The sequence below is a fragment of the Aquarana catesbeiana genome, linkage group LG05, assembly GCF_042186555.1.
Source record: "Aquarana catesbeiana isolate 2022-GZ linkage group LG05, ASM4218655v1, whole genome shotgun sequence".
NCBI lineage: Eukaryota > Metazoa > Chordata > Amphibia > Anura > Ranidae > Aquarana > Aquarana catesbeiana.
Window position 1 is genome coordinate 56146063 of NC_133328.1, and position 13122 is coordinate 56159184.

The following is a 13122-nucleotide window of genomic DNA, read 5'->3' on the forward strand; positions in this document are numbered from 1 at the left end:
CTTCCTGATTCTCTTACCAATGATGGTGGTGGCAGCATCCGAGGACCAAGGGACAATTCGGCCTCCGGTGCCGACATCTCGGGCGCCCTGGACAGGTAAGTGTCCTTATTGTAAAAGTCAGCAGCTGCAGTATTTGTAGCTGCTGACTTAAAAAAAAAAAAAAAAATTGGCAGACCTCCGTTTTAAATCAATATCAATGACATGGTAATAATAAGAGCTATTTTATCTAAGGGAAGTCCCCAAAACATGGCCGTTGGGGGTACTTGAGGACTGAGGTTGAGAATCACTGACCTATGCTATTCAGGGCAAAGTGACTGGTTCTGTTTAGCCTCTTGCCGACCATATACTGTATATATACGGCGGCAAGGTTACGGCGGTACTGGTTCCTGCACTCCCGGGTCTGGGGTGCGCACGTGCACCACCGGTAACCCACTCCTTCTGCCAATCAGCGGGTCTGGCAGACTCCATGTTTGCCGGGACCCGCCGATTGTTCAGGACATCAGCAGAAAGGCGCTCTGCCTATGTAAACAAGGCAAACTGCAGTTCTGTCAGTAGGGAAGGCATTGATCCTGTGTTTTTGCAAAGCAGGAACATGGATCATTGCCTTCCCCTAGTAAAATCACCTCCCACACAGTAACCAAGCATTGGCTAGGCACACAGTTAACCCTTTGATCGCCCCTGATGTTATCCCCCTTCCCAGCCAGTGTCATTAGTACAGTGACAGTGCATATTTTTAGCACTGATCACTGTATTAGTGTCACTGGTTCCCAAAAAATGTCAAAAGTGTCACAGTCCCACTATAAGTCACTGATCGCTACCATTACTAGTTAAAAAATAAATAAACATTTCATAAAAATATTCAATAGTTTGTAGATGCTATAACTTTTGCACAAGCCAATCAATATACGCTTATTGGGATCTTTTACCAAAAATATGTAGCAGAGTAAATGTTGGCCTAAATTGATAAAGAAATTTAGATTTTTTTTACATTTTTTTTTTTTTTTTACAGAGAATTTGAAAAATCTAATTTCTTTATCACTTTAGGCCAATATGTATTCTGCTACATATTTTTGGAAAAAAAAATCCCTGTAAGCATATATTGATTGGTTTGTGCAAAAGTGCTAGCTTAGCTGTGAGGAAGGGGGTGTGCCCCCGAAATGCGTCAGTTCACCCCGTGATATAATTTAGCACATGTCTCTACACTGTGTGATTTTATGGCTCATCAAGAGTTGCTTTTTGTGAGTACCCACTTTTTATGGATTTTATCATTCATTAACCACTTGACCACTGGGCACTTAAACCCCCTTAATAACCAGACCAATTTTTAGCTTTCAGTGCTCTCACATTTTGAATGACAATTACTCAGTCATGCAACACTGTACCTATATGAAATTTTTGTCCTTTTTTTCACACAAATAGAGCTTTCTTTTGGTGGTATTTAATCACCGCTGGGTTCTTTATTTTTTGCGCTATAAAAGAAAAAAGACTGAAAATTCTGTAAAAAATGTTTTATATACTAATATATATATATACTTATACTACTACATATCTTTTGTAAAAATAACCCAAATCGGTGTATATTATTTGGTCTCTGTGAAAGTTATAGAGTCCAAAAGCTATGGTACCAATATCTGAAAATTGATCACACCTGAAGTACTGACTATCTAATTTCTTGAGACACTAACATGCCAAGTACAAATACCCCCCAAATGACCCCTTTTTGGAAAGAAGACATTCCAAGGTATTTAGAAAGATGCATGGTGAGTTTTTTGAAGTTTTCATTTTTCCCACAATTCTTAGCAAAATCAAGATTTTTTTTTTATTTTTTTTTTCACAAAATTGTCATATTAGCCGGTTATTTCTCACACACAACATATGCATACCACAAATTACACCCCAAAACACATTCTGCTATTACTCCTGAGTATGGCGATACCACATGTGTGAGACTTTTACACAACGCGGCCACATACAGAGGCCCAACATGCAGGGAGCACCTTCAGGCGTTCTGGAGCACCCAGGCCAATTCTGACATTTCTCTCCTACATGTAAAAATCATAATTTATTTGCTAGAAAATTACATAGAACCCTAAAACATTATATATATATATATATATATATATATATATATATATATATATATATATATGCCGAGTAAATAGATACCCAACATGTCACCCTTCAAAATTGCACACGCTCGTGGAATGGTGCCAAACTAAGCTACTTAAAGATCCCCATAGGCGACCCTTTAACATTTTTTACTGGTTACATGTTTTGGGTTACAGAGGAGGTCTAGGGCCAAAATTATTGCTCTCACTCTACCGATCGCAGCGATACCTCACATGTGTGGTTTGAACACCGTTTTCATATGTGGGCGGGACTTACGTATGCGTTTGCTTCTGTATGCAAGCACACAGGGGCAGGGGCACTTTAAATTTTTTTTTTTTTTTAATTGTTCATTTTACTTTATTTATTTTAGTTTGACACTTTTTTTCAAATAATTTATTTTTTGATCACTTTTAATAATAATAATAATGTAATAGGAATATGACATGACAGGTCCTCTTTACAGTGAGATATGAGGTGAATAAGTCCCCACATCTCACCTCTAGGCTGGAAAGCCTGAAATAAAAAAAAATAAAATAAAGATCCTGGCTTTGATCATAGCGGTGAGTCGGTAGAAGCACTGGAGGGCGGCGAGAGGGGGGGGTCGTCTCCTCTCGCCTCCCGTAAGAACTATCAAACAGTGGAACAGCCACTATGATCATTCTTATGGTGTAGGGAATCGCCAGGTGAAAAGGCTGATATCTGAATGATGCCTGTAGCAGCGGGCATCATTCAGATATCCCCGCACAAAGTCAAGGACGACGTATGATGGCGGGCAGGAAGTGGTTAAAACGCATTTTTTTTTAACACAAAGTTGTCCATTTATACAATATTTCTAACACATAGCATGTATATACCAAAAATGACACCCCAAAATAGATTCTCCTACTCCTCCTACGACGATACCACATGTGTGAGACTTCCACAACCTGGCCACATACAGAGGCTGAGTACATCCAAGTATGGCCGAGTATGGCTGAGCATGGCAGAGCATGGCCGAGCATGGCCGAGCATGGCTGAGCATGGCTGAGTATGGCAGGGTATTGCAGGGTGTCGCCGAGTATGACTGGGTATGACTGGGTATGACTGGGTATGGCAGAGTATGGCTGGGTATCAATGAGTATTGCAGAGTAAGGCTGGGTATTGCAGAGTATGGCAGGGTATTGCAGAATATGGCAGGGTATTGCAGGGTATGGCTGGGTATGGCAGAGTATTAGAGTATTGCAGGGTATTGCAGGGTATTGCAGAGTATTGCAGGGTATTGTAGGGTATTGCAGAGTATTGCAGGGTATTGCAGAGTATTCCGGTGTATTGCAGTGTATTGAGGGGTATTGCAGAGTATTGCAGGGTATTGCAGAGTATTGCGGGGTATTGCAGAGTATTGCAGGGTATTGCAGAGTATTGCAGAATATTGCGGGGTATTGCAGAGTATTGCGGGGTATTGCAGGGTATTGCGGTGTATTGCAGAGTATTGCGGGGTATTGCAGAGTATTCCAGAGTATTGCGGGTTATTGCAGGGTTTTGCAGGGTATTGCAGAGTATTACGGGGTATTGCAGAGTATTGCAGGGTATTGCAGAGTATTGCAGGGTATTGCAGAGTATTACGGGGTATTGCAGAGTATTGCGGGGTATTGCAGAGTATTGCAGGGTATTGCAGGGTATTGCAGTGTATTACGGGGTATTGCAGAGTATTGCGGGGTATTGTAGAGTATTGCAGAGTTTTGTGGGGTATTGCAGGGTTTTGCAGGGTATTGCAGAGTATTACGGGGTATTGCAGAGTATTGCGGGGTATTGCAGAGTATTGCAGGGTATTGCAGAGTATTACGGGGTATTGCAGAGTATTGCGGGGTATTGCGGGGTATTGCAGAGTATTACAGGGTATTGCAGAGTATTGCGGGGTATTGCAGAGTATTGCAGAGTTTTGTGGGGTATTGCGGGGTATTGCAGAGTATTGCGGGGTATTGCAGAGTATTGTGGGGTATTGCAGAGTATTGCAGAGTAGTGCAGAGTAGTGCAGGGTATTAGAATATGGCTGAGCATGGAGGGATGGCAGAGCATGGATGGATGGATGTGACTGCATTTATACACCGAGCAGAGCTGTGGGCACTACAGATCCAGCCTACAGCGCTGCTGCCATCCGATCCCTCCCTCTCTCCTCTCACACTGTACTGATCAGTACACAGAGGGGAGAGGAAACGGCGTCATGACATGAAGCCGGTTTGTTTACATGTGATCGTCCGTCATTTCATGGAGTGATCACATGGTAAACGGCGGCAATTAGCGGCCGTTTACCGTGATCCGTGATGCGCCGGGTCCGCCGGACCCGGTGGTCACGGATGTTCTCAGGTGCGCGCCCCAGGGGCGCGCGACAGCTGGATTCTGGGAGGACGTCACTGTACATCCTCCCAGAGTTAAGCAGCTGCCCTGTAGCCGTCATTCGACAATGGGCCGGTTGCTAAGTGTTTAAAAGTCATTGGTAATGCAAAAGGTGTGCGCACCTTCCATTTTGTCTTTTTTGTAGTTTCCATCGGATTACCCCAACTGAGGAAGGCAGCATCCACCCAGTCTTGGGATACTCATGTTCCTGTTGCCCTTCACTTTAGAAGACCCCATAGCGCTGGAAGTAATTGTGTTTTTTCGTGTAAAAGTTATAGTGTCTACAAACTATGGGATATTCTTTTTTATTATCTTTTTTCCTAGAATGGAGGGATGGAGGCGACCAGTGACTTATAGCAGGACTGCGATATTGTGGCAGACAAATCGGACACCTGACACTTTTGACACTTTTTTTGGGGACCAGTGGCATTATTACAGTGATCAGTGCTAAAAATATCCACTGTCACTTTACTAATGACACTGGCTGGGAAGGGGTAAACATCAGGGGCGATCAAAAAGTTAACTGTGTGCCTAGTTAGTGTTTCAGTGTAGTGGGGGAGGTGCTTTTACTAGTGGAAGGCATTGATCGCTGTTTCTGCTTTACAGAAACACATGATCCATGCCTTCTGTACTGACAGAACGGCGATCTGCCTTGTTTACATAGGCATACTGCCATTCTGTCAGTGTACCGAACGATCAGCGAGTGCCGGCAGACATCGAATCCGTGGGTCCCGCTGTGTAAAAGCACGCATATATACGTGATTCTGTGCAGCGCGGCCTCCCTGTAGCAGTGAATCTGCTATGGGGTGGTCGGCAAGTGGTTAATAAATCAGATGACGTTCTTCCAGCCCATATATTCTATAGGTAAGGTCTCATTCTTTACCTCAATACCTTTCCCACTACCCCTCCTACAGGAACTTGTCTGTCTTATTTATATATTCCAACTTCAATGACTGCTCTATATAATATTGGACTTATCATAGCTAACATTTGATTTCTATGGCCATGGTTGGCCATAAGACAACCGTTAAACGTCACAATCTCGGTAAAAATTAAGTGCAAGTACCTATGTTAAATTCAATTGTAGCATAAGCTTCAGGTCATGATACTCGCATACTATATCTAGAAACAGATATTTAAACTTTTAAAAATAGACAATCGGCAACAAAATATTACCTTGAAGTTCAGAATATGTAGAATTAATTTTCACTGTGACCCAACAACTAAAATATATAAATAAACGTTGAATTGCAAACACTCAATAATGAAGCTCAACCTGAAATAAGCTTGTTTTTAAAATGCTTGATACACATATTTTATTATAATTAACTGTAATAAAGACTACAAATTATTCAAATAAGGTTGACCCTGCATTTGCCTGTTTTTGCTAAGTAACAAAGAGGCGATTTTATAAATGGCCTTTGTGCTGTCTATAGCTATCTGATATCATTTAACCCTCATTTTTTTGTGTGCTCTCTACTAAAGAATGACATCTGACATCTGATTGGCAGCAATAAAATTTTTTATTCAGCATTCTGCAGATTTTTTCTTTCAACAAATAAAGCTTCTTGTTTTTTTCCCCCACAATTCTTTGTTTCAGCAGTGAAATCTGAGACACATTTATTATATAAGAAGACATTCTGTGTGCACTCACTATGTAGCTTTGTAAAATAATATATTAAAATAGTACTTTCTTATATTTTATCAATTTGCTTTATTCACAATAAAGTTAAGGTTATAATTTTATAGTATTATGTGATCTGTTATAGTAAAATATAATAAAAAACATACTTTTAACTTGTTTGTTGTAAATCTCAAACATGTAAAACATTGTTCTTGTTCATTCAACCTTAAACATGCATTCTTAAATTGTATGCAATATACAATATCCAGTATAAATATGTGTGCATATTTTGGGAAAAAATACGTAAAAAGGTTACAATAGAAATGAAAGAAATGTTTATATTTCTATTCAGGACAAGTTAAGTGTCCAAAAACTTTTTATTATACACATTTACACATATATCTATATATATAGGTATATATATCTATATCAATATATCTATCTATATATATATAAGAGAGAGAGAGAGAGAGAGAGAGAAGAGAGATATACACTGTATCGATGATGGGGAAAATATATATGTTGTACTTTTGACTAATTTTCCTTAACATATTTATATATGGAGGATATGTAGTATAAGGGTATACAATGGAACCAAAAGTCGTGCACTCTATATGTACAAGCAGAATGTCTATGAAGTAAATTTTTGAATGAATGTGTTTGTAAAAGTATGTAAAATTTTATAAATAAAGATTACATGATTTAAAAAAATAAAATCCTTAAAACTCATGTTTAGAAGGAAGATTTAAGTGAATTTGAAATACTTTTATAAATAAATATTTTAAAAATATCTTTTATATATTTCACCCCCCAAAAAACAAGCAAAAAAATATTAAGATGGGGGTATTCTTAACATCATGCACCTTGCAACATATGTGAAAGCTTTTGTTTGCATTTCACTGTAATTAGAATACGACAGTCTATCGTCCCTTTATTATTTTATACGGTGGTGGCTTTGTGTAACCTGTCTATCCATGCAGAAAATAGCTGCCCACTGGTGGATCTGGGTTTAAACAGCTGACATCTGCTTAGTTTCTCCACCCCCTAGTAGAATAACAAGCTTTCGCAGCCTAATCTACCCCAAATGTGTGTATGTAAAAGAGGTCCTAACCACTGACCGGAGTCCCTTTCAGTCAGGGATTGGTCCACATGGCTTCAGGAGCTAAGGAGGCTGATTTGAAATGCAGATCTCCAGACAGCACAGTCCAGCTTGCCCTTTCTCCTTTAATGTGTGTGTCATAGTGAAAAATGGCTCTTATAAGGGTCAGTCACCCATACTTACTTAATTACCTCTTGTTGGACCTGCAGAGCTGTCACAAGCTGTGGTGGATGCAGGAGCTGTTCCTCTGCTAGTGCTGTGTATCCAGGAGCCAGAAATTGCTCTGAAAAGGATTGCTGCTTCAGCCCTGAGTGATCTATCGAAGCATTCTCCGGAGCTGGCTCAGACCGTGGTGGATGCGGGAGCTATCGCCCACTTAGCCCAGTTGATTCTAAATCCGGACGCCAAACTCAAGGTACTGCTTTCAATTACTGTTTGATCCATCTCTGTTTCTGCTCCGTGCTCCTGAAAAATCAGTGGTGAAATTTTTATTGCATCTAGAATTATTTTGCTTCCCGTTCTCTTTGTAAGGATCTCGACAATCTTTTTTTAAAAATAAGAACATCAGTTACATGTGAAGCAACAACACGGAGCTGCAGAGCCCTCTTTCCCAGCCAGGAGGGGTTCTCCTGATGGTTTAATGGGTGCATTTGACCTTTTAATAGGGTACTTCTAACCAGTTCAGAGATCCTTTTGGTAGGTTAAGCCCAGGTTCACACTGCTTCAACATGAAAGTCGCGTGACTTCTGATCCAACTTTGCCCTGCAACTTCAGTCCAACTTTGAACCAACCTCTATGGCATTGAAGTCGTATCAAAGTCTGACCAAAGTAGTGCAGGAACCTTTTCTAAATTCGGAGCGACTTGTGTGGGGTCAGTTAAAGCGGAGTTCCACACAAAAATATAACTTCCGCTTTTCGGAATCCTCCCCCCCTCCGGTGTCACATTTGGCACCTTTCAGGGGGGAGGGGGGTGCAGATACCTGTCTAAGACAGGTATTTGCACCCACTTCCGGCATAGACTCCCATGGGAGTCTACGCCTCTTCCCGTCCCCACCGCGCTGTCTCCTGGGAAACACACAACTCCCAGGAGAGAGCGGGGACCACTTGGGACGCGCAGCGCGACTCGCGCATGCGCAGTAGGGAACCGGGAACTGAAGCCGCAACGCTTCACTTCCTGATTCCCTCACCTAGGATGGCGGTGGCAGCTGCCGAGAACCGAGCGGGTTCTCGGCGTCGCCTGCCGACATCGCTGGACCCTGGGACAGGTAAGTGGCCATGTATTAAAAGTCAGCAGCTGCAGTATTTGTAGCTGCTGGCTTTTAATATTTTTTTTTTTTGGCAGTGTGGGTGGACCCCCGCTTTAAGACGGCTCTCTAATGCTGCGTACACATGACCGGTTTTGCCGGCGGACTAAACTCTGAAGGTTTCTCTGACGGAATTCCATTCAAGCGGTCTTGCCTACACACGGTCAAACCAAAGTCCGACCAAAGTCCGACCGTCCAGAACGCGGTGACGTACAACAAGTACGACGGTACTAGAAAAAGGACGTTCAATAACCAGTAGCCAATAGCTTACATCTCGTACTTGCTTCAGAAGAACATGCGTCGTTTTTGGTCCATTGGAACAGCATACAGACGGCATACAGACGAGCAGTTTTCCCGATATGGGTTCCGTCGGAAAGATTTAGGACATGTTCTATTTCTAGGGCCGTCAGAATTTTCAAAAAAGAAGGTCCGATGAGGCCTAAACACGACCGGATTATACGATGAAAAGACTCCGTCTGACTTTTTCTATCGGACATTCCGCTCATGTGTACGCGGCTTTAGAGAAACATTTAATTTGACATGTCATGCGATTTGTGTTCTCACAAGTCGGATCCCATGTCACACCAGTGTGAACTGGGTCTTAGGGGTAATTCAGCTTCATACAACAGTTTTACATTTTATAAAATATTAAATCATATGGAAATCGTTTCTGTTTTGTATTAGTTTTAAAACAATCATTTGGGAAACATTAAAACACAGTTAGGGATGCTGGTAATCAATGTTCACATGTCAGGAAGTGTATTACAAAAGTTGATGTATACCTTCCTAGTAAACATAGGTTTATAGGAAGAGAAAAATAATTTAATAAAAAATCAAATTGAAGTTTATCTTTAAAAAAATCCCTACAGCTTAATCACATCTCTTACCCTTAATGAAGTATGACCCAGGTTGTGCAGACAGCTGGATCCTGAAAAAATCTTCACTGCAGGAATGCCTGTCCTCTGCCTGTCTCTGAACTTCTCTGAACTGGCGGGGCACGGGTTAACAGCTTCAGGTCTTCAGGCATAACATCAGTACAGATGGTCTGATGGGGACACATCTTCTCCTTCCTCCTCCTCCATTGAGAAAAATTATTTTATTGATAACACTGCATGTGTCGCAATCTATGAATGGGGGAGAGAATCCTGTGACTGATCAAACTCTCCCTCTATCACAGGTCACGTTACAAGCAGTTGAAGAGGACAGGCATAGGTTTACGCAGCCTATTGCATTAGGGTGTGCACCCCAAAGCTCAAACACACATGACTTTCTCTGCAGCCTCAGCTGCACGGGACAGTGAATGAATGGGAAGTGCTCTGTACTGAGCGGCTTCCTGTTCATTCACCATCTGAAGCATAGTAAACACAGTTTACTATGCTTCGGTTATGAATGAACACAGTGAGTGAATGTGATCACTGTGTTCATTTAGAAAAGGAAGGGGCTGGAAAATGACATATTTACTGGCCCCTTCCCCTGCTCTCCATCCCAAAACATCCCCCACAGCAGCAGGGAGGAGAAGAGGGAAGCCAGCAGCACTGCAGGGCAGGTGGGGGCAACACGGAGGGAAGCCTGGGCAGTAGGGGGATTCAACACGTAGTGATTAGGGTGTGCCCAGGCACACCTGGCACACCCCCTGTGCACACCTATGAGGACAGGTATCTCTGCAGTGAAGGTTCCTCCAGGATCCAGATGACTAAAATAATATTATACTAATGTCAAAACTTTCTCATTAAGAGGCCAAAGAAAGAATACTGGAACAAATTTTTTTCAGGAAGAAGAACTGGGATAAACCACCAGGGAACAGGTTTTACAGTTCACCTGGGATCAGACAACCTCCATACATGAAGCCCTCCATTTAGGGTCCCCCTGTCTAGACTACCACCACGATGGGCGAATTGGGAAAGGTCAGTAGACCCCAGAAAGGATGTGGAGGAGGTAGGAAGACCCAAAAGAAGGGGTATCTTTAATTTGATTTTAGTGTTCAATGGTTCAGTGTAAACTAATATTATGTGATCAATCCCTTTTTGATAGAGTTCCTATATTGTGATTTTGAAATATTTTAACGCCATATATTTCACTGCATTACTGCAAGTTTAATGCCATATAGTTCTGCACGTTACTGCAAGTTTAACGCCATATAGTTCTGTGCGTTACTGCAAGTGTAACGCTGCATATTTAATTGCATTACTGCAAGTTTAACGCCATATATTTCATTGCGTTACTGCAAGTTTAATGCCATATAGTTCATTGCGTTACTGCAAGTTTAACGCTGTATATTTCATTGCGTTACTGCAAGTTTAACGCCATATATTTCATTGCGTTACTACAAGTTTAAAGCCATATAGTTCTTTGCATTACTGCAAGTTTAACGCCGTATAATTCATTACATTACTGCAAGTTTAACGCTGTATATTTCATTGCCTTACAGCAAGTTTAACACCTTAAAGTTCTGTGCGTTACAGCAAGTTTAACGCCATATAGTTCTGTGTGTTACTGCAAGTTTAACGCTGCATATTTAATTGCGTTACTGCAAGTTTAACACCATATATTTCATTGAGTTACTGCATTTTTAAAGCCATATAGTTCTTTGCGTTACTGCAAGTTTAACGCCGTATAATTCACTGCGTTACTACAAGTTTAACGCTGTATATTTCATTGCGTTACTTCAAGTTTAACGCTGTATATTTCATTGCGTTACTGCAAGTTTAACGCTGTATATTTCATTGCGTTACTGAAAGTTTAACGCTGTATATTTCATTTCTTTACTGCAAGTTTAACGCCATATATTTGATTGCGTTACTACAAGTTTAACGCCTTAAAGTTCTGTGCATTACAGCAAGTATAACTCCATATAGTTCTGTGCTTTACTGTGAGTTTAATGCTGTATATTTCATTGCGTTACTGCAAGTTCAACTCCATATAGCTCTTTGCGTTACTGTAAGTTTAACGTCATATAGTTCTGTGTGTTACTGCAAGTTTAACGCTGCATATTTAATTGCGTTACTGCAAGTTTAACACCATATATTTCATTGAGTTACTGCATTTTTAAAGCCATATAGTTCTTTGCGTTACTGCAAGTTTAACGCCGTATAATTCACTGCGTTACTACAAGTTTAACGCTGTATATTTCATTGCGTTACTTCAAGTTTAACGCTGTATATTTCATTGCGTTACTGCAAGTTTAACGCTGTATATTTCATTGCGTTACTGAAAGTTTAACGCTGTATATTTCATTTCTTTACTGCAAGTTTAACGCCATATATTTGATTGCGTTACTACAAGTTTAACGCCTTAAAGTTCTGTGCATTACAGCAAGTATAACTCCATATAGTTCTGTGCTTTACTGTGAGTTTAATGCTGTATATTTCATTGCGTTACTGCAAGTTTAACTCCATATAGCTCTTTGCGTTACTGTAAGTTTAACGTCATATAGTTCTGTGCATTACTGCAAGTTTAACGCTGTATATTTCATTGCGTTACTGCAAGTTTAACACCATATATTTCATTACGTTACGTGACTGGGAAGAGGCAGTTCCAGATACTCTAATCTTCAGTGACCCCGAGAAGTCTGCTTCTGATACCTCCTCAAATTTTTGGTGCATGTGCTCCCTCATGCTTCAAAGCCTGCAAAAGGATCCAAGAATACGTGCCGTAAATGAGAAGGATCACTATTGGTTGGCAACCCTCCTTGACCACTGTTATAAGTTGAAAGCCTCAGATCTCATTCCATCCCCACAGAGAGTGCAGAAGATGAAATCTCTTGAGGACACCTTAAAGAGAAGTTTATAGAATGCTTTTCCAAGCTCTGGTAGGTTACAGTGTCATGGAAAACATTGTTTGGTCAAGAGAGGAGCAGTGGAAAAGGCGGCCGCCTAAGTGATGCATTTCTCAATTTTTTTTTGGTCTTCGCCGCCCAGGGCTGTCAGCTTCCACATCCCATTGGCAGCGTCTGCATGGTGGACAACTATCTAGGGGTGAAAACAGGGATGGAGAGCTTTCCAGTCGATGATCCACTGGCTTACTGGGCGATGAGAATAGACCACTGGCCAGAACTTGCCTGGTATGCTATTGAGCTGACTTTTATCAAAATGAATCAGTCCTGGATTACCAACAGCTATGAAGCCCCTGATGCCACCGATTAAGTGTTTTTGGGATGTGGAATCTCTGCAGAACTTCTAGGCTGCCTAGTGTTTCATCTGGAAGAATGTTTTTGCTGTAGGTTTCATGGGCACAATTAACACCCAAAGACCAATTTTTCCGCACCTGTTTGACAAGTGCATATCATTACAATTTTTGACAGCAAGGCCAATTCTTGCTTTCATCGAGAGTACCTCTATAGGATTACGGTGTGAAGGCACCACAACACCCAAAGAACAATCTTTCTGCACCTGTTTGACAGGTGCATATCATTACAATTTTTTACAGCAAGGCCAATTCTTGCTTTCATCAAGAGTACCTCTATAGGGTTACGGTGTGAAGGCACCACCGACACCCAAAGAACAAACTTTCTGCACCCATTACAGAAGTTGAAATTCAAAGTCTGTGGTAGAGACACCAGAATTTTATCCAAAAAATCTCTAATCTTGTTCCCCGTGCACTACGTTGTGGCCTCA

General features: G+C 41.2%; 1 pseudogene; it reads left to right on the forward strand.

Annotated features, from left to right (window-relative positions):
* Positions 1 to 13122, forward strand: part of LOC141145933 (uncharacterized) — a 186764-nt pseudogene that overhangs the window by 139509 nt on the left and 34133 nt on the right.